At 45.3% G+C, this 24,316-nt stretch overlaps 1 protein-coding gene and 1 non-coding gene across 2 annotated transcripts in view; both read right to left on the bottom strand.

Moving 5' to 3' along the window:
* Nucleotides 1–24,316, bottom strand: part of Tnfrsf17 (TNF receptor superfamily member 17) — a 58,354-nt gene that overhangs the window by 14,535 nt on the left and 19,503 nt on the right. The window lies entirely within an intron of this gene.
* LOC123453408 lies at nt 3,866–3,973 on the bottom strand. The gene has a single exon (XR_006632801.1). It is a non-coding gene; the product is annotated as a U6 spliceosomal RNA (small nuclear RNA).

Here is a 24,316-nt window from a genome sequence, read left to right on the forward strand (position 1 = left end):
ACAGCCTCAGCACCCATAACAGCCTCTTCAACTTCAAACAGCACAGGCCTCCTGCATAAGGAACTAAAGAGGCAAGCAGCCCTGCTGAGAGGGACCTCCCTCCCTGTCTCCTTCCTCCTTAGATCTCAGCCCATCCCTCCAGAACCTTGTTTACTTGTGGATGTGAAAAGGCTGATTGGATTTGTAGCTGTTTTCTTAGAAGATTCCCTTTGAAGTCCAGCGCTTATGAAGCTTTCATCCCCATCAGAAACCACACCACATTTTGTCAGCTTGTTAGAAGTTTTCAAACAAGTGTCAGTTTGACATCCAAGATACCCAGATTGTTCACAATTGCAAGGCATGCCATGTCAGTTGAAGTCTGATTTCATTTCCTTTTTTGAAAAATATATTCATCGCTGGACATGGTGGCGCACTCCTTTAGTTCCAGCACTTGGGAGGCAGAGTTAGGAGGATAGCCATGAGTTCAAGGTCACCCTGAGACTACATAGTGAATTCCAGGTCAGCCTGGGTTAGAGTGTAACCCTACCTCAATAATAATAATAATAATAATAATAATAATAATAATAAAAGAAATTTATTTATTTGAGGGAGAGAGAATGGGCGCACCAGGGCCTCCAGTCACTGCAAATGAACTCCAGATGTATGCATCACCTTGTACATCTGACTTACGTGGGTCCTGGGGAATTGAACCTGGGTCCTTAGACATCACAGGAAAGCACCTTAACCACTAAGCCATCTCTCCATTTCTCTTTACTTTTTTTTTTTTTTTTTTTTTTTTGATTTTTCGAGGTAGGGTCTCACTCTGGTCCAGGCTGACCTGGAATTAACTCTGTCATCTCAGGGTGGCCTTGAACTCATGGCAATCCTCCTACCTCTGCCTCCCGAGTGCTGGGATTAAAGGCGTGCGCCACCACGCCCGGCTCTCTTTACTTTTTAATCACTGACTTCTCATGGTGACCCTTTTTCTTCCACTTGAAACATCAGTTCCCATGAGACGCAGAGCATACCAAGAACTGTATCATAAGGTGAATTGAGAAGCTAAGAAAAGCTATCTTCCGCCGGATGTAGTTGGTACACGCCTTTAATCCCAGAACTTGGGAGGCAGAGGTAGGAGGATTGCCGTGAGTTCGAGGCCACCCTGAGAATACATAGTTAATTCCAGGTCAGCCTGGACCAGAGTGAGACCCTACCTCGATAAACAAAAACAAAATCAAAAAGAGAGAGAGAGAGAGAGAGAGAGAGAGAGAAGAAAAGAAAAGCTATCTTCCATTAAGTAAAGTTTTTGTTGCATGTATATATATGTGTGCATATGTTACGTGTGTATGTGTTCCTATTGATGCAGGATTTGGGAGTTCAGACGGGGTCTCCCATAATTTATGAACCCCAGGTTTTGGGTTCCATTCTACCTTTAATAAAGAAATTGTGGGGTTTATTTAAGGGAGATTGGGGTCTAGGAAGAGAAGCTAAACACATGGGAAGTAGGAAACACGCTCTTATGTGGAAACACTGTATAGGTTATAAGGTGCATTTAAGAGAAATCAAGGTCTTTAGGAAAAGACGAACCGAGTTGCAAGCACGTGGGAAGAAGAATTTAGATGTGTGAGACTCAGAAAGAACACACGTGGGCTGGAGAGATGGCTTAGCGGTTAAGTGTTTCCCTCTGAAGCCCAAGGACCCCAGTTCGAGACTCGATTCTCCAGGACCCACATTAGCCAGATGCACAAGGGGGCGCATGCATCTGGAGTTCGTTTGCAGTGGCTAGAGGCTCTGGCTTGCCCATTCTCTCTCTATCTCTGTCTGTTGCTCTCAAATAAATAAACAAACAAACAAAATTTTTAAAAAACACGTGACATCCGGCATGTGCTTTGCTGAAGAAGGAAGGGCTTAAAGCTGAAGAGAAATTGAAGGTTTGGGGAGGAAAGCTGGAGTAGAACCACAAATATGTGGATGGAGCTTATATGCAGACTCAAAAAGAATACATAGCATCCACTATGTGCTTTCCTGAAGAGGGAAGGTATCAAACAGACCAAGAAAGTTAGAAGAGAGGCTGGAGAGATTGCTTAGCAGTTAAGGCACCTACCTGCAAAGCCAAAGGACCCAGGTTCAATTCCCCAAAACCCACGTAAGCCAGATACACAAGGGGACATATGCATCTAGAGTTCGTTTGTAGTGGCTGCAGGCCCTGATGCACCCATTCTCTCTCTCTTTCTACCTCTCTTTCCCTCTCTTAAATAAATCAATAAAATTAAACTAAAAAAGAAATTCAGAGGAAAAATAAGTGATGAAGAGGGTTACGCTCATGGTTACCCTGAATTTATAATAAGTACACAGGTAGCAAGGCTGGAGTTGGGGAGAACACCCATGTGGTAGATTCAGGGACCAGAGTAAAATCATGCGTGTGACTAAAGCAAGAAGTTAACCAAACTAGAAAGCAGAGGCAAGTAGAAAAGTTTAAATTAAGAAATAACACAGTGCGGGCCGGAGAGATGGCTTAGAGGTTACAGCGCACGCCTGTGAAGCCTAAGGACCCAGGTTCAATTCTCCGGATCCCATGGAAGTCAGATGCACATGGTGACACATGCATCTGGAGTTTGTTTGCAGTGGCTGGTGGCCCTGGCGTGCCCATTCTCTCTTTCGCTCTCTCTCCTTCCCTCTGTCTCAAATAAATAAAAATAAATCTTTTTTTAAAAAAAATAATACAATGCTCTTCCATTCCCAGATGGAGGCCAGACCTCATATATGTCTGAGCAGCACAGGGTAAGAGACAGAGAGACACACACACACCTGAGGTAGCATGAGAAGAAGAGAGAACAGAGGAAAAAGGGGAAGGGAGGGGGAGGGGAGGGGAGGGGTGGGGAGGGGAAGGGAGGGGAGGGGAGGGGGGGAAGGGAGGCAATACTGTGATATGCACACTACAAGATAAAATGTAGGGATCAATGAGACTAGTCAGGATGTTTCTGCACCCCACAAGTCACGCCTTGGATGAACCTGAGGAAGATTCAGGTGACACAGTGTTTATTCATTTGAACTCCTGGTGGCAGTAGTGCCTAAGGTTAGTCACTGTGGGACAACTCACATACTCAGGCCAATAAATTCCTTTTCATGAAAATGAGCTTGCTTTCTCTCTCACACACATTATCCTTTTTTTTTTTCTATTTTCTATTTTTTGTTTATTTTTTAATTTTTTTTTATTAACAACTTCCATGATCCCCCTTTTTAAAAGCAAAGTTGGGGTTTTATTAAAGATAATTTAGGGCTGGAGAGATGGCTTAGCGGTTAAGCGCTTGCCTGTGAAGCCTAAGGACCCCGGTTCGAGGCTCGGTTCCTCAGGTCCCACGTTAGCCAGATACACAAGGGGGCGCATGCGTCTGGAGTTCGTTTGCATAGGCTGGAAGCCCTGGCGCGCCCATTCTCTCTCTCTCCCTCTATCTGTCTTTCTCTCTGTGTCTGTTGCTCTCAAATAAATAAATAAATAAAAATACTTTAAAGATAATTTAATATAGGCAGTAAGTACCTGTAAGCATGAGGGCGGACAGAAAGCTGGGCGTGGTGACGCACGCCTTTAATCACAGCACTTGGTAGGCAGAGGTAGGAGGATCACTGTAAGTTCAAGGCCACCCTGAGAAAACAGAGTGAATTCCAGGTTATCCTGGGCTAGAGTGAGACCCTACCTTGGAAAAAAAAAAAGAGAGAGAGAGAGAGAAAGAGAGGCACTTAGAAGGAAAGTAAAAACACACCCCAGAGCAGGGGTTTGGGCTTCTCAAAGATTCACAGAAAGTAAGAGTGTGTATATGGACCTCAAACTTCACAAGGGAAAGTCACCTCTCAAGTCATCTCTTTTTTTCTTTTTCTTTCTTTCTTTTTGTTTAATGGAAAACGCTTCATGAATTTGCGTGTCATCTGTGTGCAGGGGCCATGCTAAATCTTCTCTGTATCATTCTAATTTTAGTACATGTGCTACCAAAGTGAGCACTCAAGTCATCTTTTTGTGTCCTTGGTTTTTTTTTTAGTCTGTCTTTTTTTTTTTTTTAATTATTTATTTATTTGAGAGCGACAGACACAGAGAGAAAGACAGATAGAGGGAGAGAGAGAGAGAATGGGTGCGCCAGGGCTTCCAGCCTCTGCAAACGAACTCCAGACGCGTGCGCCCCCTTGTGCATCTGGCTAACGTGGGACCTGGGGAACCGAGCCTCGAACCGGGGTCCTTAGGCTTCACAGGCAAGCGCTTAACCGCTAAGCCATCTCTCCAGCCCTAGTCTGTCTTTTTAATTTACTTTATTATTAGAGAGAGAGAAAGAGAATGGGTACACCAGGGCCTCTAGCCACTGCAAACAAACTCCAAACACATGCACCGCCATGTGCATCTGGCTTACGTGGGTTCTGGGGAATTGAACCTAGGTCCTTAGGCTTCACAGGCAAACACCTTAACCACTAAGCAATCTCTCCAGCCCTGTGTTATTTTTAATTTTTTTTTTAAATTTATTTGCAAGAGACAAAAATTGACTATGGGCATACCATGGTATCTTACCAGTACAAATAAGCTCTAGATGTATGTGCCACTTTGTGCATCTGGCTTTATGTGGGTACTGGGGAATTGAACCTGGGCTGCCAGGATTTACAAGCAGTCTCCTTTAACTGCCAAGCCATCTCCCAGGCCTTGTATCTCGTGTGTGTGTGTATGTGTGTGTGTGTGTGTGTGTGTGTGTTGTTTTCTGTTCTGTTTTGGAGATAGGCTCTCACCATGTAACCCAGGCTGGCTTCGAACTCACTGTCTTTCCTCCTGCCTCAAGCCCCACCAACCAGTACTGGTATCACAGGCATGTGCCATCGTGTCCCGCTTGTCTCTCTGCCTCAGCAATGCACTTGATCTACTTCTGGATTTCCTTGATGGACACTCATCCCATAAACATTATTAACCAAAACATAAAATCTCTGACATAAGCGCAGTTAACAGGGGAAGTGGATTGGTCAGCACCTCACTCCATCAGAACACGATGCGCTGACTGCTGCACGCAGCGCTGTGCATGGTCGCAAGGCGCTCCTAGGTGTGCATGTTATTCCCATACCCTGAGTCATACTTATTTCCACTGAAGCTACACCTCAGCCCAAGCTGGATGCTTCACCTATCATTTGTGTGTCTCCAAACCTATCTATAATAATTATACTTACTCTGTTTAAAATTTTTTGTTGTTGTTTTTTGAGGTAGGGTCTCTCTCTCTCTCTCCCTCTCTCTCTCCGGCCCAGGCTGACCTGGAATTCACTCTGTAGTCTCAGGCTGGCCTCAAACTCACAGCGTTCCTTCCACCTCTGCCTCCCAAGTGCTGGGATTAGAGCTGTACGCCACTACACCAGGCATTACTCTTTTCTCGGTGTGTGTATGTGCAGTATGTGGTGTGTGTGCATGCATGTTTGGTGTGTGCAAATGCCCACACCCCAAGCACGTGTGCCAGAGAGGGGCGTTGGGTGGCCCCTCTATCACTCTCCCACTTCATTGCTGTGAGACAGTCTCTTGTGAGCCTGAAGCTTGCCGTTTCTCACTTAGACTGGCTTACCAGTGAGCCCCAGTGACCCTCCTGTCCCTGACTCCCTCAGTGCTAGGGTTAGAGATATGTGCACAGGACACCCCCCTCCCCGGCTTTTTACGTAGATGCTGGGGATCGAACTCAAATTCTCATGCTTGCATGGCAAGCGCTCTTCCCAATGAGCTATCTCCCTAGCCTTGTGGACCTATTCTTATATCTAGGTATATAAACATCACACAGTACTGATAAAAATAAACAGAAACAGGGCTGGAGAGATGGCTTGAGCGGTTAAGACACTTGCCTGCGAAGCCTAAGGATCCAAGTTCTACTCTCCAGATCCCACATTAGCCAGACACACAAAAGGTGAGGCAAGCATGAGGTTTCACACTAGGTGGCACAAATGTCAGGAGTGCAGTTGCAGTGGCTGAGGCCCTGGCATGCCAATTCTTTCTCTCTCACTCGTTCTCTTGCTCTCATTCTCTCTTAAGAAAAAAAAAAAAAAAAAAAAAGTCCTGTTCCGCTGCTGCTTGGATTTTTGCGGGGATCCGGAAATGTGGACAGGGAGGCGTGTCTTCGCTTACTCCGTGTGGCCTCCCCACATGTTTACCCCGGCACAGTGAAGCACACCGGTAATCGCAGCTACTTGGGCAGCCGAACAAGGAAGACAGCAAGCTCAACGACCAACATCTGAGAGTTATCCTCTGACCTCTACATGTATGCCAACACACACACACACACACACACACACACACACACACACACACACACATACCCCTTTTGGCTTGTTTTAACCATCTAGCCCAGGCTGACCTGGAAGTCACTATGGAGTCTCAGGCTGGCCTTGAACTCACGGCAATTCTCTTACCTCTGCCTCCCAAGTGCTGCGATTAAATGCATGCACCACCACGGCCGGCTTGGTTTTGGTTGTTTTTTTTAAAAAAAAAATTTTTTTTCGAGGTAGGGTCTCACTCTAGCCCAGGCTGACCTGGAATTCACTATGTAGTCTCAGGGTGACCTCGAACTCACGGTGATCCTCCTACCTCTGCCTCCCAAGTGCTGGGATTAAAGGTGTGCGCCACCACGCCCGGCTTTTTAAAAAGTATTTTGTTTATTTATTTGAGAGAGACAGAAAAAGATGCAGATATATAGAGAGAATACACACGCCAGGGCCTCTAGCCACTGCAAACGAACTCCAGACACATGCACTACTTTGTGCATCTGGCTTAGTTGGTACTAATCTAACCTGGGTCCTTAGGCTTCATAGGCAAGCACCTTAACTGCTAAGCCATCTCTCCAGCCCCCATCCTTGGGTTCTATCTCTGTTTCAGTCAGCTTTGCATTGCTGACAGAAAACACCCAACCAACAGTAACTTGTGGGAGGAGAGGGTTTATTTTGGTTTACAGACATAAGAGGAAGCTCCATGATACCAGGAGAAAATGTTGGCATGAGCAGAGGGTGGATATCACCTCCTGGCCAACATCAGATGGACAACAGCAGCAGACAGTATGCTAAACAGCGGCAAGGGGACAGTGGCTATAACACCCATAAGCCCGCTCCCAACAATACACCGCCTCCAGGAGGCTCCAGTTCCCAAATTGCCACCAGCTGGGGACCTTGCACTCTAACACATCAGTTTATGAGGGACACCTGAATCAAATGACCACAGTTCCTAACACTTGCAGCAACCTGGCGTGATGGCACACACCTGCAAGCCCAGCACCTGGGAATAGAAGCAGGAGGGATCAGAAGCTCCAGGTCATCCTTAGAGTTCATGGCCAGACTAAGCTACACAAAACCATGTCTGAAAGAAGAAAGAGGGCAAGAGAGAGGGAGGAAGGGAGGAAGAAGAAACATTCTGACACACATCCCAACAGGAAGAAGCCTTGAAAACACTGTACTAATTAAAATAACCCTGACCCTAAAGAGGCACACATGGCCCGACTGCGCTTACAAGTCCTTATGAGGCATAGAGAACAGGTAAACTCACAAGGCAGAAAACAAACCAGGAGTTGTAGGGGACAGCAGAAAGAGGGGGATGGGGAGTTGGTTAATGGGTTTGGAGTTTAAAGAGAAGGAAAAAACTCAGTAGCAGAGGCCAGTAAGTTAAAAAGGAGATATAAAGGGAAGAGAAACGGAGGGAGGAGGGCACTTAATAGGTTGGTATTGTGTATATGTAAGTAGAAGAATAGATTAACAAGGGTGAAAAGGCCCAAAGTGAGGTCAAGGGAAGAGATTGAGTAAAGGAAAGGTGGAGGGAGGGCTAATCAAAATCTAAGAGGATATAAATAAATCATATGGAATCCTCTGGTTTTGGACAGTGGAACACTCAGGAGCCACAGATCATTGTTAGAAAATTTTCAGTGCCAGGGATGGGATACCTCCAGTGAGTTGTTGGCCAGGGAGGTCGCTGATGCCCCAAAAACATTACAGGCCATTGCCAAGGCCCTTGGTTTCCCTCCAGGAATAGATGGTAAGATCCTATTGCCAAAGACTCCACATACTTGGACTGAAAGGCCACTGAAAAATCCTGCTGGAACTGAGCTGATAACCTCCTCCATGTAGACCACCTGACAGAAAGCTGGAAGAAGCCATTCTACAGGTAGTTTAATGGGAGAAAGAGATACCACCAGTGAAGATACTCAACAGTGGACACTGCAAGCCTTATAATTGGCCAGCCAGCCCAAATGAGCCAACGGATACAATTGTGGCATGTCTGTCATGGTGGAAACCAACTGCCCTCCAACTGGACTGGAGGTCCACTCCATGGGGGGAAACACATCCCTGATACTGAAAACTTAAAACAGGGGTAGTCATGAGCCCTAGAGGTGTAACATCAGCTGATGTCTGAAAAATGTATATACTATCCTTATCAAACTGCCCAGTAAGCACTTCTCTTAATATTTATACTCTTATATTAACACTATTCTCACTTTGGATAGAGAATCTTCTCTTTTCAGATGGCAGTGACTTTGGGATGACTCAGAAGGTATCATAGTGCTGGAAAGAAGTGACTGGAGTACTGAGTTACATCTTGATCACACCTTCCAAGGCCCAGGGCCTAATGCGGAAGAGGTGGCGGAAAGAATGTAAGAGCCAAAGGAACACACGTTCCCTCCAGACATAAAATGGACTGGATATTCATGACCTCACAGTGCCTGACACTACCTACACAAGACCATCATAAGAGGAGGAAAAGACATCAAAATAAAAGAGAGACTGATTGAGATGGGGAGGGGATATGATGGAGAATGGAATTTCAAAGGGGAAAGTTGGGGGGGGAGGAAGGGTATTACCATGGGATACTTTTTATAATCATGGAAAATGTTAACAAAAATTGAGGAAAAAAAAAAGAGTTTGGAGTAATAAAAATTTTCAGTACCAGGCTGGAGAGATGGCTTAGCAGTTAAGGCACTTGCCTGCAAAGCCAAAGGACCTCAGTTCGATTCCTCAGGACCCACGTAAGTCAGATGCACAAGGGGGCACACACATCTGGAGTTGGGTTGCAATCGCTGGAGGCCCATTCTCTCTCTGCCTCTCTACACCTGCCTATTTCCATATGTCTTTCTCTCTCAAATGAATAAATAAATAATAAAATTTTTTTTTAAAGTTTAGTGCCAATCATTCACAACCTTGATTGATGCCACCAAATTGTATACTTGGAAATGGTTCAAACCAAGCTGGGTGGGACTATGTATTCCTGGAGCCTCAGCACTTAGTAAGTGTAGATAGGATGATGAAGAGGTCAAGGCCAGCCTTGGCTACATGAGACTCCGTCTCATAAAACCAAAACCATGGAGTATTAAAAAAAAAAAATAGCTGCCAGGCGTGGTGGTGCACACCTTTAATCCCAGCACTGGGGAAGCCAAGGTAGCAGGATTGCTGTGAGTTCAAGGCCACCCTGAGAGTACATAGTAAATTCCGGGTCAGCCTGGGCTAGAGTGAAACCCTACTTCAAAGAAAAAAATAGCTGGCCAGAGGTAAATTGAGGCCACATGTAGGTAAAGCCAATAAGAACAAAACAGAGACCCAGGTATACAAAGCACTCTTCTGCACTCCACCCGGTAGCCCAAACACCTTCCAGTGAAAATGATCAAAGACTTACATGTTTCAGCCCAAGAGTAAAGCAAGGGCTCCAACTGTCCTAGAGGCAGTTGTTTGAAGGGCTGAAGCAGGTTGCCTTGAGGAAAACAAGGCAGGCCTGAGGAGAAAAGAGAGACTGTGGGGAGCGTGGAGACTGTGGAGAACCAGAGCAAGCTGGTCCCGTGGGCCTGATGCTGCTGGAGCAATCTATTTGCTAAAAGAAACTGAAAGTCTGGATTTTTGTGTAAATTGGCCTGATTTTCAAATGCTAGCAATTAATTTTAGAATGTTCAACACCACAGTGCAGCCAAACACATGTCTGGTGGCCACTTTCACACAAGAGCAGTTTGTGGCTTCTCTGTCTAAGCTCATTATTCTGAAAACTGACGAGATGCAGGAACTCCACTCCTTGCCCTCAGGACCAGAAGCTCAGGTTGAGGACACAGTCACACAGTTAAGACTTCAGGCCTCTCTCTTTTCAATTTCCTGCGTGGCTTAAGCACATCATTTTCCTACCCTGGACTTTAGGAGCATTGTCTAGAAATGAAGGGTAGACCAGATGTCCTCTGAGATCTCTTTCATCTTTGATATTCTAACATTTGATCTCTCTTCACACTGCCCCAGATTACCCAGGAAACAGTCTGTTTTGGATTTGTGGAAGTAGATGGAGCAGGGGCATTGAAGCAGGGTCTCACTCTGGCCCAAAATGATCTGGAACTCACTCTGTAGCCCAGGCTTGCCTTAGACTCATAGCAATCCTCCTATATCAGCATCCTGAGTACTAGGATCAAAAGCATGCACCACATTCCCTGCTTATTTTTTAAAAAACACAAACCTCCATTCTGCAAGTTTTCAAGCAAGTTTTTTTTTTTAATTTTATTTTTATTTATTTGAGAGAGAGAGAGAAAGAAAGAGAATGGGCATACCAGGGCCTCCAGCTGCTGTAAATGAACTGCAGACACATGCGCCCCCTTGTGCATCTGGCTTACATGGGTCCTGGGGAATCGAACATGGGTCTTTAGGCTTTGCAAACAAGTGTTTAATAGTTAAGCCATCTCTCCAGCCCCCTGCTCATTTTGTTGTTGTTGTTTTGTGTGTTTTTCAAGGTACAGTCTCACTCTAGCTCAGGCTAACCTGTAATTCTCCATGTAGTCTCAGGGTGGCCTCCAGCTCATGGTGATCCTCCTACTTCTGCCTCCCAAGTGCTGGGATTGAAGGCAATGCCACCACACCCAGCTGCCCCTGCTCATATTTAATTGACAAATAATAATTTATAACTCTGACATAGTGACCCACATGGAGGTAATGGTGGCACATACCTTTAATCTCAGCACTTGGGAGGCAGAGGTAGGAGGATTGCTGTTGAGTTCAAGGCCAGCCTGAGACTACATAGTGAATTCCAGGTCAGCCTGAGCTAGAACAAAACCCCTTCCTTGGAAAAAAGAAATCTGGGAGTGTAGCTCAGTGATAAGTGCTTGCCTAGCATGCACAAGGCCCTAGGTTTCATTCCAAGTATCACAATAATTAATAATAATATGTTTATGAGGTACAAAGTTATATTTTGCTATATATATATCCTTGTTATAAGATAATTAAACCCAAGCTAATCAACTTACTCATAACCTCATGCACTTATATGTTGGGTGTGGGATTTTCTTTGTTCATTTTGGAGGCAGCTCAAACTGACCTGGGACTCACTCTATAGGCCAGACTGGCCTTGAACTGGTGGAGATCAAAGGCATGAGCTACCACACCCAGCTGGGTACAGTTCTTTCAGTAGTATTAAAATGAACACATCACACAATCTACCATCAGTGACAGTACAGTCGTGATGTGTATAACCACCACTACAATATTCCAGAGTATTTTCACCATCCTTCATGCTCTGCATCTATATCTCATGTTCTCAGCTTGCCAGGAAAGAAAAAGAGTCCTAAGTGTGTTGATTTAAGAAAAAGAAACACCAAGCCTCTTGTAAGGTGGTTGAAGGAAAGCAAAAGAGCCAGGGATGCCTCCCTTTGGAGCGGCCGGGTGGCAGCCCCTTGGGTCTCGGGGGGCTACCACATCGTCAAGTGATGCCCATGGCAGTGTTGCTGAGCTGTGACCCCGCATGGGGTCCCAATAACATCTGAGCACAAGCAGACCCTTGAGGCCTTGGGCCCATCTGTTATTTTCCACTCTGGTGGAAAATATTTCATTCTACTATTCCACATGGAGAGCTATGAGCGGGCAAGTCTCTTCCCTCCTTCCACAGTAGGATTAGAATGAGGGCTTCCAAACAGACAAGGTATCAGCCTCCTAACGGGTTGGGCTTAAAAGCAAGCACCACCATGCCCAGCTAAGATAGACTGTTTGTCAGAACCCAGGTCTATAGTCAGCACATTCTATTCCTCAAGCCATAGTGAGGCCTGTGAATCATGGGACCAGGACACTTTGCTGCAGACAGTTTGAAAAATGGGTCCTCATTCTTTTTTTTTTTTCTTTAATCCTTATAGCAGGGCATGGTGGTGCATGCCTTTAATCCCAGCATTTGGGAGGCAGAGGTAGGAGGATCATCAAGAGTTTACAGTCAGTCATAAGAGGAGGTAAAGATTATGACATCAAAATAAAAGAGAGACTGATTGAGATGGGGAGGGGATATGATGGAGAGTGGAATTTCAAAGGGGAAAGTGGGGGGGAGGGAGGGTATTACCATGGGATTTTTTTTTATAATCGTGGAAAATGTTAATAAAAATTGAGAAAAAAATAAATAAAATGAAATAAAAGAGTTTACGGTCACCCTGAGACTACATAGTGAATTCCAGGTCAACCTGAGCCAGAGTGAGACCTTACCTTGAAAAACCAAAAAAAAAAAGAAGAAAAAATAAAGAACCCAAATGTCCTTCTGCAGGTGAATGGTTCAACAAACTGGTACATTCATACCACAGAAGTTTATTTTGCAATATAAGAAAAACAGCTATTCATTTCCAGAAAAGTTTGGATACATCTCCAGGGAATTATGTGGAGTGAAAATAATAATAATAATAATAATCAGCCAGGCATGGTGGCGCACGCCTTTAATCCAGCACTCGGGAGGCAGAGGTAGGAGGATTGCCATAAATTTAAGGCCACCCTGAGACTACATAGTGTATTCCAGGTGAGTCTGAGCTAGAGTGAGACCCTACCTCGAAAAAACAAAAAACAAAAACAATCGCCAGAGATTACACAGTATGCTTGTCTCTCCTCCTCTCTCTCCCTTTCTCTTTCTCAGTAACATACACACACACACACACACAAGGTCTCACTATGTAGCCTCTATCTAGCCTCTAATTCACAATTTTCCTTCCTCAGCCTGCTCATTGTTGGATTACAGACATGTGCGTCTGTAGTGGTTTGAATCAAATGACACCCAAAGTCTCATGTATTTTGAATACTTGGTTCCCAGCTGGTGGCAAATTTAGGAAGGTGGTGGAGCCTTTGGGAGGTGGAGCCTTGCTGGAGGATGTGTCAGTGGGCTCAGACCTTGAGGGTTTTTTGTTTGTTTTTGGTTTTGGTTTTTTGAGGTAGGGTCTCACTCTGGCTCAGGCTGACCTGGAATTGACTATGCAGTCTCAGAGTGGCCTTGAACCCACACCAATCCTCCTCCCTCTGCCTCTCGAGTGCTGGGATTAAAGGCGTGCACCACCGCGCCCGGCCACAAACCTTGAGGTATTTTTATTCCAGTCCTGATGAATGTTAGGTAGCTCTCTCACTCTTGCTACTACCTCCCAGCTGATGTGACAAGATGTGACATCCAGCCTCTGCTCTGCTGCGCTTCCCCTGCCGTGATGAATTGTCTCCTGTAAGCTGAAATAAACCCTGTCCCTCCCATTAGTTGTTTTTGGTCAGGTATTTTGTCCTAGCAATGAGAGGGTAGCCAAGCTCTATTCTGTCCTTGTCATGACAAAAAATGTAGGAAATGGAGGATAGATTGTTGCTTGTCAGGCATCAAAAGCAGACAGTGACAGTGAGGGTGTGCCTGATAGAGCACAATGTATCTTATGCAGGTGGAACTGCTTTATATATTGACTGTGACATTGCCCTACAGTTTTGTAAGATGTTACTATGTGAGTTACTTTATCATTACTAGGACAAAATACCTGACCAGAAGCAACTTAAAGATGGAAATGGTGCCAGGTGTGGTGGCGTTCACCTTTAATCCCAGCACTCGGGAGGCAGAGGTAGGAGGATCGCCGTGAGTTTGAGGCCACCCTGAGACGACAGAGTGAATTCCAGGTCAGCCTGAGCTAGAGTGAAACCCTACCTCATAAAACAAAGAAACAGAAAAGATGGAAATGGTTTGTTTTCAGCGTACAGCTTCAAGCGCAAATCCATCCTGGAGGGGAAGTACGGCGGCAGGAGCTGATCACTTCCAGTCCACAGCAAGGCTGCAGAGGTGAAGGATGCTGCTGCTCAGCCAGCTCTCCCCTTGTTGCACAGTCCAGGAACCCAGTCCACAGAACGGCACCACCCACAGCACTGGGCAGGGGAGGTGGAGGGCTAGAGGCAGGAGGATCAGCAGTTCAAAGTCATTCTTTGCTACATTGCAAGGATGAGACATCTTGGGAAACTTTGTTTCAAAAAGAAGAGCAGGGCCAGAGAGATGGCTTAGTGCTTAAGGTGCTTGCTGGCAAAGCCAAAAGACCCAGGTTCAATTCCCCAGAACCCATGTAAGCCAGATGCACAAGGTAGCGCATGTGTCTGGAATTCATTTGCCATGCTGGAGGCCCTGGCGTGCCTGTCTCTCTCTCTCTCTCTCTCTCTTTGTCTCTCTCCCCTTGGCGCATGCTTTAATCCCAGTACTCCGGAAGCAGAGGTAGGAGGATTGCCATGAGTTCGAGGCACCCTGAGACTACATAGTGAATTCTAGGTCAGCCTGGGCTAGAGTGAGACCCTACCTGGAAAAAAAAAAAAAAAAGTGGTACTGGGTGAACATGCTTATAATCCTGCCTGAAGCAGAGGCAGGAAAATCTCAAGTCAAAGGCTGGCCAGGGCTATATAGCAAGACCTTGTCTCGAAACAATCAAACTCAAAGCTGCTATACCAGTGCAGCAAGCAACACAATAAAGAAATACCCCTTCTGGAATCATGTCACAAAGTATTTTCATTCAATGGAACCTCCTGAGTCCTTACCATGGACTAAGGACCATGCTAAGTGCCCTTCCTCTGTGGAACCTTCCAGCTTCGCTACAGCATGTGCAATTGGTTTCCAAGGTGGACCCCATTTACAGAAGCTTGGCGAGAGCCTGCTTCCCCACTGGGAGCCACATGGCCCACAGCTGGAATTTCCCTCTCCAGAAAACAGCGTGGAGTGAAGAGCTTGCTGATCTCTGTTAAAGGCTCCGGAGGGCACTGTTCCCACTCACGGTGCCAAGATACAGGGGTCAGCAGAAACCAGACCTGGACTTCCCCAAAGAGGAAGGTTGACAACTTTGAGCTGTCACTATGGTCCTCCTCTCCCGTGAGAATTCTGGTTCCAGGAGGAACCCCAGCTCTGTTATTTATAGTGCTCGGATCACCAGCTGTAGAGGAGCTCCGTTTGTTTATTGTCTACAGATGACTCAGCCAGAGACCAAAAAGAAATTGCCTGCACCCTAGTCAACTGTTGGGAAGTGAAACTAGAGAGCGTGACTCTAGAAGCCAGCAGAGCACACATGCGCTGTGTGGAGGCACCCAGCAAACCTGGGGTCTTGCTCATGGAAATGCCCATTCCTGGCCGGGGGTGCTCACCAGGGTCTCTCGTCACTGCGAATGCGTGCGCCCTTTTTTTGTGTTGCTGCAATGAATGCCAGATGCTTACGCCTCTTTGGAATGGTATTGTACATATGTAAGTAGATGAGCAAATTAGTGGGGGTGCAATGGCCTAAGCAAAGTCAGGGGAAGAGATCGAGTAAAGGAAGGGCTGGGGAAGGATTAATTAAAATTTAAGAGGGAATGAATAAATCATATGGAAACCTACTTTTTTTGACAATGGCACATCCAGAAGCCATACATTTTTATGAGAAAAATTTCAGTGCCAAGGATGGGATACCTTCCAGTGAGTTGTTGGTCAGGGTGGTCCCTGTTGCCTCCAAAACATTACAGGCCATTGCCAAGGCTCTTGGTTTCCTACCAGGAATAGATGGTAAGATCCTATTGCTGAAGACTTCACAAGCTTGGGCTACAAGGTCACTGAGAAATCAAGCTGGAGCTGAGCTGAAAACCTCTCCCCGTGAGCCAGGTGTGGTGGCACATGCTTTTAACCTCAGCACTCTGGAGGCAGAGGTAGGAGGATCGCTGTGAGTTCGAGGCCACCCTGAGAGTACATAGTGAATTCCAGGTCAGCCTGGGCTAGAGTGAGACCCTATCTCGAAAAACAAAAAGAAGGGCTGGAGAGATTGCTTAACAGTTAAGGCATTTGCCTGCAAAGCCAAAGGACCTTGGTTTGATTCCCCAGGACCCACATAAGCCAGATGCACAAGGTGGCACATGTGTCTGGAGTTCATCTGCAGTGCCTGGAGGCCCTCATTTGCCCATTCTCTTTCTCACTCCCTTAAATAAATAAATAAATAATTTTTTAACTAAAAAAAAAACAAAACTCCTCCCTGTTGACCAGCTCACAGAAAACTGGAAAAAGCTATGCTGTATGCATGCATGCAGCTCTTTGGGAGACAGAAGTCATCACTGGATGTAAACAACAGTGGACACTGCAAGCCTCAAGTTTGGCCAACTGGGCCAAATGAGCCAATAGGTATAATAGTGGCATGTCTGTTATGGGGAAACCAATTGCTCACTAATTGGACTGGAGGCCTGCTCCATGGGAGGGAATACATCCTGGTACTGAAAACTCATGATGGGGGAGGTCATGAGCCCTAGGAATGTAATGCCTGCTTTTGTCTGGCTAATTGCATATATTATGCTCACCAAACTTCCTGGTAAGCACTTTCTTAATGTTCATACCCATATATTAATGCTACTCTCATTTTTGGTTAGAGAAGCTTCTCTTTGTAGATGGTAGGGACCTTGAGATGACCCAAAGGCACCATAGTGCTGAGAAGAAGTGACAGAGGAGCGCTCAGCACTGAAACATCTCTCTCACACCTTCCAAGACTCAGGGTCCTTACAACGCGCTCCTCCCAGGCACAAAATGGCCCGGATATCCATGACCACACAGTGCCTGACACTACCTATACAAGACCATTATAAAAGGAGGAAAAGATGATGACATCAAAATAAAAGAGAGACTGATTGAGAGGGGGAGGGGATATGATGGAGAATGGAGTTTCAAAGGGGAAAGTGGGGGGAGGGAGGGCATTACCATGGGATATATTTTATAATCATGGAAGTTGTTAATAAAAAAAATGAAAAAAAAAAAACAAACCAAGAGGTATGAGCCAGGTGTGGTGGCACATACCTTTTATTCCAGCACTTGGGAGGCAGAGGTAGGAGGATTGCCATGAGTTCGAGGCCACCCTGAGACTCCATAGTGAATTCCAGGTCAGCCTGGGTTAGAGTGAGACCCTACCTCAAAAAAAAAAAAAAAAAAAGAGGCCTGGGGAGGGCTAAGAAATGGCTCAGCAGGGTCAATGTGCTTGCTTGCAAAGTTGGCTGGCCCAGGGTCAATCTCCCAGCATCCACGTAAAGCCAGATGAAAAAAGTATCACATGTGTCTGGCATTTGTTTGCAAACCAGACCCCCCCCATATGCACGTGTAAGTAAATAGAAGATAAAATTTTGAATTAATTTACTTTTTATTGACAGTTCCATAATTATAGACAATAAACCATAATAATTCTCTCTCCTCCCCCACTTTCCCCTTTACAAATCCACTCCCCATCAAAGGTCCTTCCCCTCTTACTTAGTCTCTCTTATTTTTTAAATTTAAAAAATATATACATATATTATATATATATATATATAATATATACGTATATATTATATATGTATATATTATATATATATATATAATATATATGTATATATTATATACGTATATATTATATATATATATATATATATTTTTTTTTTTTTTAGGTAGGGTCTCACTCTGACCCAGGCTGACCTGCAATTAACTATGTAGTCTCAGAGTAGCCTTGAACTCAGGGCCACTATCTCTGCCACCCAAGTTCTGGGATTAAAGGCGTGTGCCACCATGCCTGGCGCCTAAATATTCATTTTTAAACTTATTTATCAGAGATAGAGAGAGAGAGAAAGAGAGAGAGGGAGGGAGGGAGGGAGGGAGAGAATGGCACGCCAAGGCCTCTAGCTACTGCAAACAATCACCAGATGTATACACCACCTTGTGCATCTGGCTTACATGGGTCCTGGAGAATCAAACCTGGTTCCTTTAGCTATGCAGACAAGTGTCTTAACCACTAAGCCATCTCTCCAGCCCAGTTAGTCTTTTATTTTGATGTCACCAGCTTTTCCTCCCATTATGAGGGTCCTGTGTAGGTACCAGGCATTGTGAGGTCATGAATATCAAGGTCATTTAATGTCTGGAAAACTGATTTTAAAGAGTCCTACCCTCCCTTTGGCTCTTACATTCTTTCTGCTACCTCTTCCGCATTAGACCCTGAGCCTTGGAAGGTGTGATAGAGATATTGCAGTGCTGAGCACTCCAGTCACTTCTTTCCAGCACCATGATGCCTACTGAGTTATCCCAAGGTCCCTGCCATCTGAAAAGAGAAGATTCTCTAACTAAAAATGAGAGTAGCATTAATATAAGAGTATGAACATTAAAAGAAGTGCTTAGTGGGTAGTTTGATAAGCATAGTGTATACATTTAGCCAGACAGCAGCAGGACTCATGACTACCCCTGTTTTAAGTTTTCAGTATCAGGGATGTATTCCCTCCCATGGAGCAGGCCTCCAGTCCAACTGGAGGGCAGTTGGTTTCCACCATGACAGACATGCCACTATTGCACCCGTTAGCTCATTTGGCCTGGCTGGCCAAATATAAGGCTTGCAGTGTCCACTGTTGAGTATCTTCACTGGTGTTTTCTCTTTCTCCCATTGAATTGCATACAGAACGGCTTCTTCCAGCTTTCTGTCAGCTGGTCTACATGGAGGAGGTTATCAGCTCAGTTCCAGCAGGATTTCTCAGTGGCCTTGCAGCCCAAGTATGTGGAGTCCTCAGCAATAGGGTTTTATCATATATTCCTGGTGGGAAACCAAGACCTCTTGTTTTTTTAAAAAAAAAAAACTATTTTATTGCCTGAGCTACAGTGAGACCCTACCTTAAAAAACAAACCAAAAAAAGTATTTATTTATTTCAGAAAGAGAGAATAGTAGGGTCCTGTCAATGCTTCCTGCCCACCCCCTGCCACTGCAAATGAACTCTAAACACATGTGCCACTTTGTGTGTCTGGCTTTAGGTGGGTACTAGGGAATCGAACCCAGGCTGTCAGGCTTTGTAAGCAAGTGCCTTTAACCACTGAGCAATCTCTCCAACCCCTTGTTTTGTTTTGTTTCTTGAGACAAGATCTCATTGTGTAGCCCAAGCTAGCCAGGAACTCCCAGCATCCCTCCTGCCTCTGCCTTGAGTTCTGGGATTACACGCCTGGTTTATTTTATTTTATTTTATTTTATTTTGGTTTCTTGAGGCTGTCCTGGAATTTACTATGTAGTTTCAGGGTGGCCTCGAACTCTGAGATCCTCCTACCTCTGCCTCCTGAGTCCTGGGATGAAAGATGTGCGCCACCCCGCCCGGCTACACGCCTGGTTTATCAAAGTGTTTCCACAGTGCTGTTCTTAACACCTTATGAACCGTAAGGAGCCAGAGACAAACACCCAGTGTGTGGCAGAAACAATCTCAGAAAAACATTGCAGCAAACATTGTCCAGGCAGTGTCAGAAATGTCAGATAAGCAATCCTCCACCAGATCTGTGTCTAACTAGAAATCAAGCTATGGAAACATTAAGCCTATTGTGAGCAAACAAAACTTGCCCATAAATATTATTTGTCTGGCTTGCTAATTATAAATCAGCCAATCTTTCCGACGGGCAATTATCAACGGCCTCTAATCACCCAGTTGGAAATGAAGGCGATCGGTGATTTCCAGCCTGGCATTGCTGCTGTTATTAGCTTGGTAACACAAGCAGTATTTAGAAACAACCACGAAGATTAGCACCCACCAGCTGGGCTAATCTGACAATGGCAATTTCAACCTGGAATAGACAGGGTGTAATTATATTTATAGGGGGTACAGCAAAAAAAAATGGGTTCCTGTGCACTAAATTAATATCCCACCTCGCTGTCTCTGACAGCTATGGAAGCGGTGCTTTGGCTCCAGAGGGCACTGGGTAGTACAGACAGAAAGGTTCCCAAAAGCAGGCTGGGGGGCTGGAGAGATGGCTTAGCGGTTACGGCATTTGCCTGCGAAGCCAAAAGACCCGGTTTGATTCTCCAGGACCCACGTATCCTAGATGTACAAGAGGGCATATGTGCGTCTCCAGTTTGTTTGCAGTGGCTAGAGGCCCTGGTGTGCCCATTCTCTCTCTGTCTCTCTTCTCTTTATCTCTCTCTATGCTTGCAAATAAATAAATTTAATTTAAAAAACAATTAAAAAAAACAGCAGGCTGGGGATGTAGCTCAGTCAGTATGGTGGTTGCCTAAAATGCAAAAGGCTCTGGGGACCCTTCCCAGCACTGAGTATCTGGGCATGGTGGTGCCTGTAATCCCAGCACTCCAGAGGTAGAGGCAGGAAGATGAGAAGTTCAGGCTCATCTGTGGGCTATATAGTGAGTTTGAGGCCAGCCTGGACTATCTGAGACCCTATCTCAAAAAAAAAAAAAAAATTGGGGGGTGGAGAAATGGCCTTGCATCTGGCTTCCGTGGGTTCTGGGGAGTCAAACCTGGGTCCTCAGGCTCTCAGGCAAGCTCCTTAACCACTAAGCCATCTCTCCAGCCCCAAAATTGCCTTCTTTTTTAAGGTTGGATAATATTCCGTTGTGTGGGGCTGGGGTTGAGTACTTGCCTTGCATGCATAAGGTGATGGGTGTGATTCCCAGCACTGGGGAGTAAAAACAGAAATTCCATTGTATGAAACTGATGTACATTGTTCATGTGTTCATCTTCCAATGGACACTTGTATTTTTTTTAAGTAGCTTTTTCAGGCTGGAGAGATGGTTTAGTGGATAAAATCCTTGCCTATGACGCCTTAGGACCCAGGTTCCATTCCCCAGGACCCACATAAAACCAGATATGCCAGGTGGCACATACGTCTGGAGTTCATTTGCAGTGGCTAGAGGCCCTTGTGTGCCTAATACTCTATCTGCCTCTTTCTTTCTCTCTAATAAATAAATAAGTAAAATTTTAAAATATAGCTTTAGCTGGGCATGGTGGTTCATGCCTTTAATCCTAGCAATTGGGAGACAGAGTTAAGAGAATTGCTTTGAGTTCAAGGCCATGGTGAGTTCCAGGTCAGCCTGGGCTAGAGTGAGACCCCACCTCAAAAACCAAGCAAACCAACACAAAAAGGCTTTTTCCGGGCTGGGGAGAAGTCTCCATGGGAAAAGAACTCACATGCGCTGCTTGGTCATCTGGCTTTCCTGGGTGCTGGGGAATCAAACCCAGGCCATTTGGCCTTGCAAGCAAGTGCCTTTAGCCACTGAGCCATCTCCAGCCCCAGGATTTAAAACAATGATTTGTGGGTGTATTTATATGTGGATGTGAATATGATGTGTGCTGCAGTGACCTTCTCATTGCTGGGATAACACACCTGACCAAAAGCAGATGATGGGAGGAAAGATTTTTATTTTTATTTATTTTTTATTTCAGCTTATTATCTCCAGGGGAAGCTCCATGACGGCAAGGGAAAGCATGGCATGAGCAGAGGCTGGACATCACCTCTGCCACAGCAGGAGGAAAACAGCAGCAGCAGAGTGAGCTGAGTTCTGGCAAGAGGGAGCTGGCTATAACACCCCAAAGTCCACCCTCAACAACACACCTCCTCCAAAGAAACACACTTCCTCCCACACTGCCATCAGCTGAGAACTAAGCATTCCAAATACACAAGTTTGGGCTGTAGAGATGGCTAAGTGGTTAAGGTGTTTGCCTGCAAAGTGTAAGGACCTGGGTTCGATTCCCCAGTCCCCATGTAAAGCCAGATACACAAGGTGGCACATATCTCTGGAGTTGGTTCATTGCAGTGGCTAGAGACCCTGGCACGCCCATTCTCTTGTCTGCCTCTCTCGCTCTATCAAATAATAATCAAATAAATTAAATTAAAATTAAAAATAGGGCTGGAGCCATAGCTTAGCAGTTAAGGCACTTGCCTGCAAAGCCAAAGGACCCAAATTTGATTCCCCAGGACCCACGTAAGCCAGATGCACAGGGGGGCACATGCATCTAGAGTTCATTTGTAGTGGCTAGAGGCCCTGGCACACCCATTCTCTCTCTCTTAGATAAATATTTTAAAAATAAAAATAAATGGCTAAAATGCCCAGTGTGGTGGCACATGCCTTTAATCCTAGCACTTGGGAGGCCAAGGTAAAAGGATCACTGTGAGTTTGAGGCCAGGCTGAGGCGACATAATGAATTCCAGGCCAGCCTGGGCTAAAGTGAGACCCTACCTGGGAAAAAAACAAAAACAAAAAAAAAAGGTTAATATGGTCTTATGTTATGCATACTTTATCACTACATCATTTGAAAAGCCAGATTTTTTAGAACTGCTACTGACCTTGTTTAGACAGGTATTTCTTATACTGCTCAGAAAGGAAAAATCCCAGGAGTGAGTCATGGAGGAAAAATAACTTATCTGTGGTAAGGGAGGAAGCTCTGAGGAAGGCTGAAGGAATGCTAGTGAACTCTTCCATTATGACGTCAGTGGCTCTCTGTCTGGTGGATATTGCTAATTGCTGGCCTCAATCCCACAATCCTTCTATTCAGCCTCTTGATTGCTGGGATTATGGGTGTGTTTGGATTTACTTTCTTGTGACTGGGACAAAACACCCCACCAAAAGCAGCTGATGGGAGGAAAGTTTTTATTTGTCTTACAGTCTCGAGGGGAAGCTACATGATGGCAGGGGCAAACATGGGCAGAGGCTGGACATCACCTATGCCACAGAAGGTGGAGAACGGCAATAGGAGAGTGAGCCAAACTCTGGCAAGGAGGAGCTGGTTTATAGCACCCCAAAGCCCTCTGCCAGCAACACACCTCCTCCAGCAAGGCTTCATTTCCCAAATTGCCACCAGCTGGGACTGCATGAGTTTGTAGAGAATCTGATTCAAACCACCATAAGGAGTATGCGACCACTTCTTAAAACAAATAACACTACTAGCTGTGTGTGGTGGCACGCACCTTTAATCCCAGCACTCAGGTTGCAGAGGTAGGAGGATCACCATGAGTTCGAGGCCAGCCTGAGACTACATAGTGAATTCCTGGTCAGCCTGGGCTACAGTGAGACCCTACCTCAAAAAAATAAAAAAAAATACATAAATAAAATAAAAATAACACTATTTAAGCTGGGTGCGGTGGTGCATACCTTTAATCTCAGCACAGAGGTAGGAGAATTGCTGTGAGTTTGAGACCAGCCTGAGACTACATAGTGAATTCCAAGTCAGTCTAGGCTAGAGCAAGACCCTACCTTAGGGAAAGAAAAAATACTACTTAGAGCAGTTCCGTGTGTGTGTGTGTGTGTGTGTGTGTGTGTGTGTAGTATGTGTGATGTGGTGTGTATGTAGTATGTGTACATATAAGGCATGCACATGTATGTGCAGTTACTTTCTCATTGTTGAGATAAACACCTGACCAGAAGCAGTTTATGAAAAGAAAAGGTGTAATTTGGCTTACAGCTTTCTGTTAGCTGGTCTACATGGAGGAGGTTATCAGCCCTATTTCAGCAGGATTTCTCAGTGGCCTTGCAGCCCAAGTATGTGGAGCCTTCAGCAATAGGGTCTTACCGTCGATTCCTGGTGGGAAACCAAGGGCACCTGCCCAGTTTTCATTCCTCAGTACCCACATAAAGGCAGATGCGCAAAGTGGTGCAAGAGTCTGGAGTCCATTTGCAGTGATAAGAGGCCCTTACCCACCCAATCTTTCTCTCTAGAAAAAATAAATAAATATATTTTTTAAAAAAGTAAGGTGGTGCTGGGCGTGGTGGCGCACACCTTTAATCCTAGCACTTGGGAGGCAGAGGTAGAAGGATCGCCGTGAGTTTGAGGCCACCCTGAGACTCCATAGTGAATTCCAGGTCAGCCTGGGCCAGCGTGAGACCTGCCTCAAAAAAAATTTTTTTTGATAAAAAAATAAGGTGGGAAGGCTGGAGAGATGGCTTATCAGTTAAGGTGCATGCCTGTGAAGCCTAAGGACCCAGGTTTGATTCTCCAGTTCCCACATGCACTACCTACACAAGACCATCATAAGAGGCACATGCATCTGGAGTTTGCAGTGGCTAGAGGCCCTGGTGCACCCATTCTCTCTCTCTCTCTCTCTCTCTCTCTCTCTCTCTCTCTCTCTAATAAATAAATAAAATAAAATTTAATTTAATTTCACAAAATAAGGTGAGGAGTGATTGAGGAAGACAACTGACATTAACCTCTGGCCTCAACATACACACACACACAAAAAAAAAAAAAGGAAAAGAACTGGTCTGGAGAGATGATTTAATGATTAACATATTTACCTGCAAAGCCTAAGGACCCTGGTTTGACTACCCAGAACCCACATAAACTGGATGCACTAGGAGAAGCATGCACATGCACACAGGTGGCAC

Source organism: Jaculus jaculus, chromosome 11 (assembly GCF_020740685.1).
Source record: "Jaculus jaculus isolate mJacJac1 chromosome 11, mJacJac1.mat.Y.cur, whole genome shotgun sequence".
Lineage (NCBI taxonomy): Eukaryota > Metazoa > Chordata > Mammalia > Rodentia > Dipodidae > Jaculus > Jaculus jaculus.